Source organism: Salmo salar, chromosome ssa09 (assembly GCF_905237065.1).
Source record: "Salmo salar chromosome ssa09, Ssal_v3.1, whole genome shotgun sequence".
Taxonomy (NCBI): Eukaryota; Metazoa; Chordata; class Actinopteri; order Salmoniformes; family Salmonidae; genus Salmo; species Salmo salar.
In genome coordinates, this window is record NC_059450.1 from 141,848,479 (window position 1) to 141,864,822 (window position 16,344).

Here is a 16,344-nt window from a genome sequence, read left to right on the forward strand (position 1 = left end):
GGTCTGAGGATCTCATCTCGGTACCTAATGGCAGTCAGGCTACCTCTGGTGAGCACATGGAGGGCTGTGCGGCCCCCCAAAGAAATGCCACCCCACACCATGACTGACCCACCTCCAAACCGGTCATGCTGGAGGATGTTGCAGGCAGCACAACGTTCTCCACGGCGTCTCCAGACTGTCACGTCTGTCACATGTGCTCAGTGTGAACCTGCTTTCATCTGTGAAGAGCACAGGGCGCCAGTGGCGAATTTGCCAATCTTGGTGTTCTCTGGCAAATGCCAAACGTCCTGCATGGTGTTGGGCTGTAAGCACAACCCCCACCTGTGGACGTCGGGCCCTCATACCACCCTCATGGAGTCTGTTTCTGACCGTTTGAGCAGACACATGCACATTTGTGGCCTGCTGGAGGTCATTTTGCAGGGCTCTGGTAGTGCTCCTCCTGCTCCTCCTTGCACAAAGGTGGAGGTAGCGGTCCTGCTGCTGGGTTGTTGCCCTCCTACGGCCTCCTCCACATCTCCTGATGTACTGCCCTGTCTCCTGGTAGCGCCTCCATGCTCTGGACACTATGCTGACACACACAGCAAACCTTCTTGCCACAGCTCGCATTGATGTGCCATCCTGGATGAGCTGCACTACCTGAGCCACTTGTGTGGGTTGTAGACTCCGTCTCATGCTACCACTAGAGTGAAAGCACCGCCAGCATTCAAAAGTGACCAAAACATCAGCCAGGATCATAGGAACTGAGAAGTGGTCTGTGGTTACCACCTGCAGAACCACTCCTTTATTGGGGGTGTCTGGCTAATTGCCTATAATTTCCACCTGTTGTCTATTCCATTTGCACAACAGCATGTGAAATGTATTGTCAATCAGTGTTGCTTCCTAAGTGGACAGTTTGATTTCACAGAAGTGTGATTGACTTGGAGTTACATTGTATTGTTTAAGTGTTCCCTTTATTATTTTGAGCAGTATATATATATATATATATATATATATATATGTATATGTATGTGTGTAAATAAATGTTTAACGCAAAAATGAGTTGCATAACCAACAATACTGATCTTTACATGTTCTACATAGGCCTACAGTAAAATACGGTCAATATTTTAATTGGCTAGGGTCTATTTTTCTCCACTTCTTGTCTGACTGACATGCCCAAAGTAAACTGCCAGTTACTCAGGCCCAGAAGCCAGGATATGCATATAATCGGTACCATTGGTTAGAAAACACTTTGAAGTTTGTAGAAATGTTAAAATAATGTATGAGACTATAACACATTTGATATGGTAGGAGAAAATCCAACCTGAAAAAGATATTTTTTTGAGAGCCCATGGTCTTACAATGGAAGGCTATGGGGTATATGCAATTCCAGCTCCCAGATTGCAATTCCTATGGCTTCCACTAGATGTCAACAGTCTTTGTTCATAGTTTCAGGCTTGTTTCTTCCCAAACGAGGAAGAATTGTGAGTTTTGGTACTGGCAGTCAGAGTTGGAAATCAGTCTGTGCGCGTGCAACGAAGAGGACACGCACCTGATAATTTTACTTTCCTATTGAACATACTTCTTTCCGTATGAAATATTATAGTTTAATTACATTTTAGGGTACCTGAGGATTAAATAGAACCGTATTTTGATTTGATTTAACAAAGTTTAGTGGTAGCTTTTTGGATTTCTTTCTCTGCATGTTGAACGAGTGGATTACTCAAATCGATGGCGCCAACTAAACAGACTTTTTGGCATATTAAGAAGGATTTTATCTAACAAAATGACCATGCATGTTGTAGCTGGGACCCTTTGGATTGCAAATCAGAGGAATATTTTCAAAAAGTAAGTGAATATTTAATCGCTATTTGTGATTTTATGAAGCCTGTGCTGGTTGAAAAATATTTTGATGTGGGGCGCCATCCTCAAACAATCGCATGGCATGCTTTTGCTGTAAAGCCTATTGTAAATCGGACAATGCCATTATATTAACAATAATTTAAGCTTTTAACTGATATAAGACACTTGTATGTACCTAGATGTTTGATAGCCATAATTTTTATGATTATTTATTTGAATTGGTGCCCTCCAATTTCACCAGAAGTTGTCTGGCCCGCTGGCGCGTGCCTCTGTTGCCTCCCTGTTTGTAATCTGTCTGAGCATCTTCTCAACTGTCTCTAGCTGTCCATCTGTTTGCTGTGATTCTCCTTGTTGTCCTCTGTAGTCACTATCTGTCTTTGCGTCTCCTTGTGCTCCTCTGTTGTCACTGACTGTCTGTCACTCTTAAGTGTTACTTGCTATTACATATACACTGAGTGTACAAAACATTAGGAACACCTTCCTAATATTGAGTTGCACCCACTTGTGCCCTCAGAACAGCCTCAATTCATCGGGCATGGACTCTACAAGGTGTTGAAAGTGTTCCACAAGGGATGCTGGCCCATGTTGAATCCAATGCTTCCCACAATTGTGTCAAGTTGGCTGGATGGGTTCTGAGGGACTCAGCTCTCTGCTAGGGTGCTGAGGGACTCAGCTCTGTGCTAGGGTGCTGATGGACTCAGCGCTGTGCTAGGGTGCTGAGGGACTCAGCTCTGTGCTAGGGTGCTGAGGGACTTAGCTCTGCTCTCCATGAAGCGCTGCTGGTCCAATGGGAAGCTCATATAATCTGATAGGCTTATGTATTGTGTTTTGTAAAGTGTGTCATGTCTTTGGCATCATTAAAACGGAAGACATGTTTATCAAATATCAAATTATTTGATCAACTTAATTTTAATTTTATCAAATTATTATTATTACGCGATTAAACTGATTAATCGTGCAACTGTAATTAACTAGGAGGTCGGGGCACCAAGGAAAATATTCAGATTACAAAGTTATAATTTTCCTAATATAACTTTCAGATATCATAATATCTGATCTCTGAGTCTTCTGATTTAATGACGTATTCTTTACCTTGGTCAGTCTCATTCCAAATGTCGTAAATTGTTGGTTATCTGCACGAACCCAGTCTTCACTATGAGTCATCCATACATCAATTGTCTTAAAATCATTTATTTACTAAACTAAATAATTTACAGAAATGCATAATCAAACAGATATGGTTACAAGGAAATGATAGGAGAATATGCCCTAGTGGGCTAAACCGGCATGGCGGCTTGTTAAACAAAAGGGGGGTGGGGGTCAGCTGAGAAGACACTACAGAGGTGATAAATATTAACAATTGAAATGCTAATCCTTTGCACATGAACGCTCACTCATTCGGGAACAATTGCCATCAATATATATATTTACGCTCAGTGTGTCGTCGGGATCTTTGTTGGAAAGGTCGTTCTGTTGGAGAGTTCTCTCTCTCTCTCTCTCTCTCTCTCTCTTGGTTAGAATGGATCTTTCAAAGTGACATTCGTTCATGTCGTTATAGGACAGATGTTGCAGCGGTCTTCGCGTTCAATGATACCGAATTCCTAGCTGCAGACTAGTAATTAATATCAAAGACTTGTTCTTATTCTGTATCGATAGTCTAATGGTTTAACCACGTGGTATGGTTAAAGTTCAGTAGAGGGATGCATGGTCAAACCTATTAGCCAACTCGTAATGGAGTGGAGGCCTGGTCTGGGGAAAGAAACCCTGGGTGGGGGTTTTATTCGGAATGACAGAAAAAGGCTGTCTCATGACGCCAGGTCTCGTCTGTTCATGGGGGCGTGCCGATGACCTGGTAAAACTTTAAACAGAAAATACAATTCTCTCACATTTACATCTTACAAGCATCCCAACATATTCCAAATAGCTTAATCCTTATTCATTAATTTTATACAACCATTTAGATGTAAGTCTCATAGCTGAGGCTAGTATATAAACATTATTATGGTAATATGGCCGTATTGTCTCTCACGAGTTTCACAAAATTGTACCAAACGGACCAGTTCGTAGCTGGATTCTTCACCGATCTTTTATACCTTCTCCAGAACATAAATGTTGTTCGATTCTCTCGTCCTGTGAGGTGGAAGAATTCCTTTGTCTCTCCATGAAAACACTCTGTCTCTATATACTGTGGCCATGACGTGGGACATTTTCTTAGGAATTTACGACCCCTTCTGATCACAGCAGCCTGGGTGTAGGAGACAGAGGGAGATGGTGAAGAAGTGCAGGGGGAGGGGGTCAACTGTGCGCGCTGTACCCAAAGAGGGCAACGTCATGACAAGTGTTTTATGTTTCTCTGTTTTGTAATGTTTCTAGGGTTTATTGTTATACCGGCATCAATGAAGGCTCTGTTTAGCTGGTTAATGTATGTAATGTAAGGTTGGGATAATTTAACTGAATGTCAGACCAGAATTCTCTTCATGCAACTCTGTCATATTTCACATTCAAATAAAATCTTGGAAATGGGTGTGTGTGTGTGTGTGTGTGTGTGTGTGTGTGTGTGTGTGTGTGTGTGTGTGTGTGTGTGTGTGTGTGTGTGTGTGTGTGTGTGTGTGTGTGTGTGTGTGTGTGTGTATGTGTTAGTGTGTATGTAACAGGATAGCTGTCTCACCTTTTAGGACCTCTCTTTAGAAATGGTTGAGCTAGATCGAACCAGTCTCAGACTTAGTCCGGTTGGAAAGGGCAGGAAATGGTAACAAAACAAACAACATTGAATAATCATACAGTATGTCATCTTAGACTAGTCAATGGCCTGGCCTTCAAGGGTAGACTGAGGCTTCGACTGAAGAAGTCTTTGTGTGTGTATTGAGTTTTCCTGATCAGGGCAATTTTAATACCTTTCTGACTGATTCTCCTGATCACAGCTCTGGTTTGCGGCTAAAGCTGTTGCTACAGTAGCTGTTAGTTTATGGATGAATCACGCCTAAGAGAGTGTCTCTGTTTGGCTCCATAGAGAATATCTTGTGTAACCATTTCACTGCACCTGCGATAACAATTGCAAAACTTTGTGTGCAACCAATAAACTTTGATTTGATAGTATCTCAGGAGAGGATCATGTTCCTGAACCTGCTGACCCAGGGGCAGGGCTTTTGCAGTGACTGTATTACCGCCACACCGGCGGTAACAAGTTATGAAGGCAGTCAAAGTTTAGTCAAGGTAATTACAGTAGGATTCTCCAAGCTCTGATGCTGCTGATGGTCATTAGTAACCTACCAAACTTGTTAACTTCCTGGTACTCAGCACTCTATTGGCCTTCTAATCTCTCTGACATCAATGCAAATGTAATCAAAAATCGAATCAAACACTTCATGAGAGCCCATGAGCTCATGTTGCTTAACATTTCTATAGGCTATGCAATTTCATGAGAAAACAGAGTGATGGCCTCTATTAAAAAAGGAGGATCTCATCAGCTTTCTATAGGCTAGGCCGACTATATTTATTTCTACATTTTTCTAATATTAAGCACATTGCTTATCTTTACAACAGGAGTATAACTTACCTGGCTGGCTTGAAAATAAACCACGGGGAAAAGCGTCCTCCATTCGCTTTTTAAGTACATAGATGACATGTCCATCACACCCAGGCTTTAGCTGTGTCCCATGGCTGTTCATGGTGGTACCTGTGATTTCACAGAGGTCTTATGTGATTGGTCTTATGCAACAGACAATTGTACAGGTAGCTGTGTCCCCTGGCTGGTCATGGAGGTACATCTTATTATAGGCACATCTCACAGGGCTCTAATGTGATTGGTTCATGCTACAATTTGTTATACAACAGCCAATTTTGCAGATACAACTAGATTAACAGATGGAACTGTGGTTTCTCCATCCTTGGCTTATTGAACTGAAAAGATGGAATGTCGTCTGCTGTGTAAACACCTCTCTCTGGCGCCTGTATCCATGGCGACGATGATGATGATGATGCTGTAACTTTATCACAGAACATCTGGCAGTGGAGCAAACAGAGGTGGTTTACCAGGTACCTCTCACTGAGCTGGTTGGGTCATTGATTCATCAAATGCAAAGATGGTCTGTGGAGATGGTCTGATAGAACAGAAAGGGTTCAGGAAGTGACCACATAGTACGGGAGGTTGACGCCCCTCTCTGGGTGAACAGGAAGCAGAAATTAGTTACATCTGGTTGGTTCGGCCATTCATATGGGAGAAAATGGATATGGAAGGAATAGGTTTTAGGATAAACGTAGAAAATAAGGTCTGAGGTTAACATTTTACATTTATGTAATTTAGCAGAAGCTCTTATCCAGAGCAAGTAGGGTTAAGTGCATTGCTCCAGGGCACATCGACAGAGTTGTCACCTAGTTGGCTCAGGGATTCGAACCAGCGACATTTCAGTTACTGCTTACTGGCCCAGTGTTTGTATTTTTACTACTTTAAAGTACTTTACACCACTGCACACAACCAAATGAAAAAGTGTATTACGTTCCTTTGCCAACCCATGTGGGATATGCTGCCTGCAACACATTTCAACAAAGAACAAATTGTACTGTTTTTTTTAATCAATGACTATGGCACATTAGTCCCAGTGAAGTCTCTTCTCTCAGGGAAAAGTGTGTTGTTGCCAGCCAAAATGTCTTTACTTTCCCTTACTGGTTCCATAGAACACTTGAAACTCCACAAAATAATCCATCTCCTGTAGTCTGTACAGGTTGAAGAGCACTTTAGTGAGGGAACATAATGTGTTCTTAGACAGACAGACAGACAGACAGACAGACAGACAGACAGACAGACAGACAGACAGACAGACAGACAGACAGACAGACAGTGCGTCTATTTCAGATACAGACAGAGGAGTACCCTTGACCTTTCTGATAATGACCACCAAATCAGCAAAGGTTCAGATCATTCTGAAACAGACCGATTTATCTTTTTGGGGGGTTTATTTGTTTGTATGTTTTTTTGCAAATAGCACATTTCTACAATTACAGTACAATTAATGCAATGTTATAACCAGGTTCAGGATATTTGTATTTATTTATATTTATTATGTTTTTGCTGTGGCTGTCTCTCTCATCACAGAGAAGATAGTGTACATCTCGGACCAGGCGGCGACCATCTTGCACTGCAATCGGGAGCAGTTCACCAACGCTAAGTTTGTAGAGTTCCTGACCCCTCAGGATGTCAATGTGTTCTACAGCTTCACCACACCCTACCATCTGCCCTCCTGGAGCATGTGCACTGGAACAGCTACATATGACCCTTCTACACACACAGACGTATCTCTTCCCTTCTATGCACTCAACGATACAAGCTGTTACTACAGTACCCATGTATACGCATGATGAAGCACGTCTGCAGGCATATCCAGTGGATATTGATGAGCAGCAGGTAGGCTGTTGGAAGTAGACTCAACTGGATTAATCTGTCTGCTTGGATATATACAGTGCCTTGCGAAAGTATTCGGCCCCCTTGAACTTTTCGACCTTTTGCCACATTTCAGGCTTCAAACATAAAGATATAAAACTGTAATTTTTTGTGAAGAATCAACAACAAGTGGGACACAATCATGAAGTGGAACGAAATTTATTGGATATTTCAAACTTTTTTAACAAATAAAAAACTGAAAAATTGGGCGTGCAAAATTATTCAGCCCCCTTAAGTTAATACTTTGTAGCGCCACCTTTTGCTGCGATTACAGCTGTATGTCGCTTGGGATATGTCTCTATCAGTTTTGCACATCGAGACACTGACATTTTTGCCCATTCCTCCTTGCAAAACAGCTCGAGCTCAGTGAGGTTGGATGGAGAGCGTTTGTGAACAGCAGTTTTCAGTTCTTTCCACAGATTCTCGATTGGATTCAGGTCTGGACTTTGACTTGGCCATTCTAACACCTGGATATGTTTATTTGTGAACCATTCCATTGTAGATTTTGCTTTATGTTTTGGATCATTGTCTTGTTGGAAGACAAATCTCCGTCCCAGTCTCAGGTCTTTTGCAGACTCCATCAGGTTTTCTTCCAGAATGGTCCTGTATTTGGCTCCATCCATCTTCCCATCAATTTTAACTATCTTCCCTGCCCCTGCTGAAGAAAAGCAGGCCCAAACCATGATGCTGCCACCACCATGTTTGACAGTGGGGATGGTGTGTTCAGGGTGATGAGCTGTGTTGCTTTTACGCCAAACATAACGTTTTGCATTGTTGCCAAAAAGTTCGATTTTGGTTTCATCTGACCAGAGCACCTTCTTCCACATGTTTGGTGTGTCTCCCAGGTGGTTAGTGGCAAACTTTAAACGACACTTTTTATGGATATCTTTAAGAAATGGCTTTCTTCTTGCCACTCTTCCATAAAGGCCAGATTTGTGCAGTATACGACTGATTGTTGTCCTATGGACAGAGTCTCCCACCTCAGCTGTAGATCTCTGCAGTTCATCCAGAGTGATCATGGGCGTCTTGGCTGCATCTCTGATCAGTCTTCTCCTTGTATGAGCTGAAAGTTTAGAGGGACGGCCGTGTCTTTTTAGATTTGCAGTGGTTTGATACTCCTTCCATTTCAATATTATCGCTTGCACAGTGCTCCTTGGGATGTTTAAAGCTTGGGAAATCTTTTTGTATCCAAATCCGGCTTTAAACTTCTCCACAACAGTATCTCGGACCTGCCTGGTGTGTTCCTTGTTCTTCATGATGCTCTCTGCGCTTTAAACGGACCTCTGAGACTATCACAGAGCAGGTGCATTTATACGGAGACTTTACACACAGGTGGATTCTATTTATCATCATTAGTCATTTAGGTCAACATTGGATCATTCAGAGATCCTCACTGAACTTCTGGAGAGAGTTTGCTGCACTGACAGTAAAGGGGCTGAATAATTTTGTACGGCCAATTTTTCAGTTTTTTATTTGTTAAAAAACTTTGAAATATCCAATAAATTTCGTTCCACTTCATAATTGTGTCCCACTTGTTGTTGATTCTTCACAAAAAATTACAGTTTTATATCTTTATGTTTGAAGCCTGAAATGTGGCAAAAGGTCGAAAAGTTCAAGGGGGCCGAATACTTTCGCAAGGCACTGTATATATAACTCTCTCTCGCTCTCTCTCTCTCAGAATCCTCTCCCACGGAGTGCAGGCTGTAGAAATCCTCCTTCTGCCGCATCAGTTGAGCAGGAAACCATCGATCACAAGGGGGAGGATTAGAGTGGTAGGGAGAGAGGAGGGATGGGATGAGGGAGTCAGCTTTGGTCTTTTATCACCACCTAGTGGTTAGTGACTCTACTAAGGAGCTCTGTATGATGTAAAGAAGCAATTTAGTGTTGAACAGGGGGAGGTAGCGTTGGTATGTATGTATGTTGTGACTCCATGCTCTGTGTGTGTGGTGCATAGTGGTGGATGTGGGAGAGGAGGGAGCCTGCAGTACTTCCTGTTCCGTATGACCACCTACCTGACGAAGGTCCAGGTTGCTGAGTTGGCTGAGGAACAGTCCTGCTGGCTGCTACTGGCTGAGAGGGTACAGTCGGGCTACGATGGTAAGACACACACAGACATCAGTCTCTCTGTGATCTCAATGTCTCTCTCAGCACTATCGAACAGTGAGTCTCATACACACACTAGAATGCACACATACATTCAAGCCTAATGCCCATTCACAGCCTAACACACACACACTCAACACAATCTGTCTTTTTCACATAATTTCTAACTGTTTCTGTTTTCCTTCCCAGCCCCCAGGATCCCTTCTGACAAGTGCATCTTCACCACGACACACACACCCAGCTGTGTGTTCCAGGACATAGATGAGAGGTGAGGTCATTAACATTTATACACAACACCTCATCTGTTTATGTGCAAGGCTCAAGAAAAAATGGTGCCAGAGAAGAAGGCTGATGTTTACGTGTCCCCAACCGATTGTGTTTGTTTGTTTGTTTGTAACTTATTTTGTACATAATGTTGCCACTACCGTCTCTTATGACTGAAAATAACTTCTGGACATCAGGACTGCGATTACCCACCACGGACAAGCAGAATCCTTTTTTTCCCTTAAAGAGTCTGAAGAACCCGACGCAAATGATATACTGCTTTCTCGGGAACAGGCACAGATTCCTGTGATTTGCGTGAAGAGGAGGCAGAGAAAAAGGGGCCAGAGGGCGGGCTGCCTTCTGAGAATTTGTAGGCGATTGAATAAACCTCCACTTCCTTCCATTCTGCTAGCAAACGTGCAATCTTTGGAGAATAAATCGATGACCTACACGGTAGATTAAACTACCAACGGGTCATTCAAAACTGTAATATCTTATGCTTCACGGAGTTGTGGCTAAACGATGACACTATCAACATACATCTGGCTGGTTATACGCTGTACCAACAGGGTAGAACAGTGGCGTCTGGTAAGACAAGGGGTGGTGGACTATGTATTTTTGTAAATAACAGTTTGTGCACGATATCTAAGGAAGTCTCTAGCTATTGCTCACCTGAGGTAGAGTATCTCATGATAAGCTGTAGACCACACTATCTACCTAGAGAGTTTTCATCTGTATTTTCCATAGCTGTTTACATACCACCACAGACTGAGGCTAGCACTAAGACAGCATTGAATGAGCTGTATTCCACCATAAGCAAACAAGAAAATGCTCACCCAGCGGCGGCGCTCTATTCATTATTGTAAATAGACAAATATGGGAGTACATGGAAAAGAATGACCTGATTACAGCCAATCAGCATGCTTATCGCAAAAAGCATTCCACTACCACTGCATTGGTTGACATGACTGACCAGAGGCTCAATGCTATGGATAAAGACAGGTTTGTGGATGTACTATTTTTTTTATTTTAGTGCAGCATTTGATAAGTGGATCATGAAATAATTTTGACAAAATGATTGCATTATGGGTTTAAGGAGGCAACATTGAATTGGGTTATCATATTTAACTGACAAGAAACAGTCATGCTTTAAACTGTAGAATACTTCATGGCAGCCACTTCTTTACTTAATATATACCAATGACCTTCCTTATGCCTTAACTCAAGCTACTATATTTGCAGATGATACTACAATTTATACAGCAAGACAATCGGTTCAACAGGTACAGCAAGCTCTAGAAGTAGATCTGGGAAATATCAGGGAGTGGGTTTGCTGGAACAAACTTCTTTTGAACACCATCAATCAACAAGACACCGGTCTCAACGTCAACTAGGCACTCTAATGTACTCGTCCTCTTGCTCAGTTGTGCACCGGGGCCTCCCACTCCTCTTTCTGTTCTGGTTAGAGCCAGTTTGCGCTGTTCTGTAAAGGGAGTAGTACACAGCGTTGTACCAGATCTTTAGTTTCTTGGCAATTTCTCGCATGGACTAGCCTTCATTCTCAGAACAAGTATAGACTGACAAGTTTCAGAAGGAAGTTCTTTGTTTCTGGCCATTTCGAGCCCGTAATCGAACCCACAAATGCTGATGCTCCAGATGCTCAACTAGTCTAAAGAAGGCCAGTTTTATTGCTTCTTTAATCAGAACAACTGTTTTCAGCAGTGCTAGCATAATTGCAAAAGGGTTTTCTAATGATCAATTAGCCTTTTTAAAATGATAAACTTGGATTAGCTAACACAACGTTCCATTGGAACACGGAAGTGATGGTTGCTGATAATAGGCCTCTGTACGCCTATGTAGAAATTCCATAAAATATCTGCCGTTTCCAGCTACAATAGTCATTTACAACATTAACAATGTCGACACTATATTTTTGATCAATTTGATATTATTTTAGTGGACAGAAAATGTGCTTTTCTTTCAAAAACAAGGATATTTCTAAGTGACCCCAAACTTTTGAAAGGTAGTGTAAATTCAAGCAATAATTTAGAACCATTTAAATATAATAAATTGGAAGGTTGTGCGAGACTATGGTAGATGAAGGAATCAATCTGTCTTTTCAGACTGTTAGAGTATTTATCTGGTCAATATGTCATTGTATTATGTCTGTTAGTAACAGTGTGTTATATGTTAAAATGTGATCGTATTATAAACGGTACTTTAATGTTTAAGGACTCTTGGAAGATTAGTCCAAATTAGGACTAAAAGAGATCGTAATAAAATCACATCTGTGTGTTTCTATAACAACACTCTCTTGTCCTCCTACAGCCGGTCCACAACATGGGCTCCAGTGGTTACGGTAGCCATGGCAGCAACGGTTCCCACGGGAATGGGAAAACCATTGAGAACAGGAATGTGGTTAATGAACCAGGCAAATCCAAGCCGGTGAGTTGGTACCACTCTCGACATTTCTTCTGGTTGTCTTCAGTATTCTAAATCATTGTCTTTTTATTTTCTCGGCTAGATCACTTGCTCTGTCTCTCTTCCCCACTCACACCATCTCTCTCTCTCTCTCTCTCACTCTCTCGCTCTGTGTCTTACAGAGGACATTCCAGGAGATCTGTAAAAGGGACCACATGTTGAAGAGTCAGGACCAGCAGGTCTACTTTCTCTCTCCCTCTCTCTCTCCCTCTCCCTCTTCCTCCAAACCTGAATCCAGGAAAACCACAGACAGTAAGTGGTGCGTGTGTGTGTGTGTGTGTGTGTGTGTGTGTGTGTGTGTGTGTGTGTGTGTGTGTGTGTGTGTGTGTGTGTGTGTGTGTGTGTGTGTGTGTGTGTGTGTGTGTGTGTGTGTGTGTGTGTTGGGAAATATTGACATTTTTTTGTTTTTAAATGTGTGTGTGTGTATGCACATGTCTGTGAGAGTGTGTGTTTGCTAACAGATGTGTCTCCAGCAGGAACACAGCAGCATAAGAGTCCTGTGGCGTTTCTGAAGGACTCAGTGGTGCCCCCTCTGCTTGTCAAGGACAGTACTGCTACTGCTGCTGCCAGTGTGGAGGAGCTCACCTGTAACGACCAGACTGTCTACTCCTACCAGCAGATCAGCTGTCTGGACAGTTTCATCAGGTATCTGGAGAGCTGTATCACCCCCGTCACGGTGGAGAGGAAGTACCAGTTCTCCTCCTACACTGCATTCTCCATGCATGCTTCACGGTGGGAACTACACATGCAGAGATCATCCATTCACCTACTCTGCATCTCACAAAGACACGGCGGTCTCAAATTTGGACTCATCAGAAGTGACTATAGATAATAACAGAGACTAGCAGCAGTGTAAAAATGGGGGGGGGGGGGCAGGCAATTCAAATAGTCTAGGTAGCCATTTGGTTAGATGTTCAGGAGTCTTATGACTTGGGTGTAGAAGCTGTTGAGGAGCCTCTTGGACATAGACTTGGCGCTCTGGTACCATTTGCCATGCGGTAGCAGAAAGAACAGTCTATGACTAGGGTGGCTGTTCTAGCAATTTTTAGGGCCTTCCTCTGACACCGCCTGGTATAGAGGTCCTGGATGGCAAGAAGCTTAGCCCCAGGGATTTTTTTTTCACCTTTATTTAACCAGGTAGGCCAGTTGAGAACAAGTTCTCATTTACAACTGTGAGCTGGCCAAGATAAAGCAAAGCAGTGCGACACAAACAACAACATAGAGTTACACATGGAGTAAACAAACGTACAGTCAATAACACAATAGAAAAATATATGTACAGTTTGTGCAAACGTAGAAGAGTAGGGAGGTAAGGCAATAAATAGGCCATGGAGGCGAAATAATTACAATTTAGCATTAACACTGGAGTGATAGATGTGTAGATGATGATGTGCAAGTTGAGATACTGGGGTGCAAAAGAGCAAGAGGATAAGTAACAATATGGGGATGAGGTAGTTGGGTGTGCTATTTACAGATTGGCTATGTACAGGTACAGTGATCGGTAAGCTGCTCTGACAGCTGATGTTTAAAGTTAGTGAGGTAGATATAAGACTCCAGCTTCTGTGATTTTTGCAATTCATTCCAGTCATTGGCAGCAGAGAACTGGAAGTAAAGGCGACCAAAGATGGGTGAAATAGGACAGCTGGGACAGATTGGTGAAATGGCTGCAGCACCTACACTTTCCTTCGTTCCTGAGCAGCCCCCATACCAGCCCCAACTAGCCTACACCTACCAGCATCCATCCCCCAGAATTCCCACTCAGAATACCTTTAACCTCCAGCAGGTCTTCCAAGCCCCTCAGATGGCTTACACTACCCAGCAGCCCTTCCAAACCGCCTACTCTATCCAGCTGCCTTTCCCAGCACAGACGATCTACACTACCCAGCAGGCCTTCCCATCCCAGCCCTCCTTCCCAGTGCAGGCTCAGTTTGTCCCCCATGCTTCCTACCCCACCCAAGCCTTCCCCTTCGGCCTGCCTTCCGAGGCCCCCAAAGCCCTGGCTATTGAGACCGGAGAGGGGGCAGTGTCCCTCTCCTCCACCCCTTCCTCCACTGGACAGGTGCTGGCTGTGTTCCCCCCACTGTTTGTCTCGCTGCAGCTCGCCCCTGCAGCTCAACCTGCTGCAGCTAGAGGACAACATGGCACCCCCTAGTGGAGCTCCAGGGAGCAGTACAGTAGCATTGTACAGCAGCACTGTACTGTAGTGTTTGCACTGTGAGGACTCTTCCTGTGACCTGCTGGACATCCTGCTGCATAATGAGACCAACTCATCCTCTGTGTCTGGCTCCGGTTCTGGATCTGGGTGTAGATCTTGGTCCTGCTCTGGTTCCGGGTCCAATGACAGGGGAACATCCAGCAGTGCCTCTGGTAGGAGGAAAGGTCAGCACAAACACAGCAGTCATCTGTACTTCACCTTGCCCAACCAAACTGCAACACTGTGTCTCTCTCAAACTCTCAACCTCACATTACCTCACATTATCCCTCTGTCTCAAGGCTCATGCCTTTAAATATTCCTCTTGTCTTTAGGAGGCAATGACACCTGCAAGTACTTTGGCAGTGTGGACTCCCTGGAGAATGACCCGAAGGCCAAGGTCAAGGCTAAGGCCAGAGAGAGGGTGGAGGCTGAATCTAAGGCTGGACAGAGCCAAGTCCATAGTCAAGGCCAGGGGAGGGGGATGGAGAACACTTAATCGAGTATGTCCACCAGGAACCCCTCTGGCTGCTCATGGCCAACGCCGACGAGAACATCATGATGACCTATCAGATGCCCTAACAGTGAGTGATTGACAGGACCACCGACCAATAGCAGAAGGGGGTCATTGTGGGGATATTTTTCTTATGACCTGGTTTATTATTGGTATTTTATTACTGTTCCTATTGAATCTTGCTTGAAAACATTATCAAAGGCTGAAAGGAAGTGGATGTTTACTTGCTCTTTGCTTATAATTACCTCCGTTTTTGTTAGTAGCCTGTGACAACAATATTTCACCATTATGGTTCTATTCAAGCCATACTAACAGAATGTTGACCCAAACTATAGAGACATTGATTTCTACTGACCTACACTATCTTTAGAGTTTGCTGATAATAATAACAAGTAATGAAATAGGAATTATGATCATACTTAGTAATTGGCTATTAGCTAATTAAGAAAGCCATGATGGTAACACTATGAAGAGTAGATGAGAAGCACTGTTGTTAATCATTTATAATAGAGCTATCTCTCTCTGTGTCCTGGTGTGTACAGGGACATCCAGAAGGTGTTGAGGGAGGACCAGCAGAGGCTGACACTGATGCAGAAGAATCAGCCGCATTTCTCCTCCTTCCAGCAGAGGGAGCTAGTGAAGGAACAGCCCTGGGTGAGGGGGGGGGGGGGGTCTGCCCAAGGCCATCACCGTCAAGGTACATCAAACGTCAGGCTTCACACACACACACCTCTCACACTCAAACACACATGCACATGTATACACACACACACACACAGAGAGATGAGTCTATGTCTTCATGTGGGTACCTACACGTATCCTTGTATTTCATCAGGAGTGTTTGCACTGTGAGGACTCGGCCTCAGCCCCTATCGAGGAGGACCTTTCTAACATGGAGGAAGAGAAGGGGGACAGCCCCCCACCACCCAGACAGAGGAGTCCTCCACCCCCCCACCCCGACCCAGACTTTGACTTGTAACAGATGACACACTCTGAGCAGCAGAGGGCGATATTTAGCCACTGACAGTGGACCTTCACAAAGTGTGGAGACATACAGTACACTCACTCACGCTGGGGCTGACTCAAACCAGTCGTGTGCCTAGGGCTGGGACAATTACCATGTAACCAACCATTATGGATGAAGACCGACAGAAAAATGTAATAACCGTCGTAACCGTTTAAAAACATTTTTTTAAGTCAATAACACAATAGAAAAATATGTATACAGTGTGAGCAAATTAAGTAAGAAGGTAAGGCAATAAATATGCCAATAATGGCGAAATAATTACAATTTAGCAATTTACACTGGAATGATATGTGGAGATGACGATGTGCAAGTAAAAATACTGGTGTGCAAAAGAGCAGAAAACAAATATGAGGATCAATCAATCAATCAAATGTAGTTATAAAGCCCTACTTACATCAGCTGATGTCACAAAGTGCTGTACAGAAACACAGCCTAAAACCCCAAACAGCAAGCAATGCAGATGTAGAAGCACGGTGGCTAGGAAA

The 16,344-nt window shown here is 43.5% G+C and overlaps 1 pseudogene; it reads left to right on the forward strand.

The window, feature by feature from the left end:
* Positions 1-5,798: 5,798 nt before the first annotated feature.
* LOC106613160 (period circadian protein homolog 2-like) lies at positions 5,799-15,811 on the forward strand (annotated as a pseudogene).
* Positions 15,812-16,344: the final 533 nt, after the last annotated feature.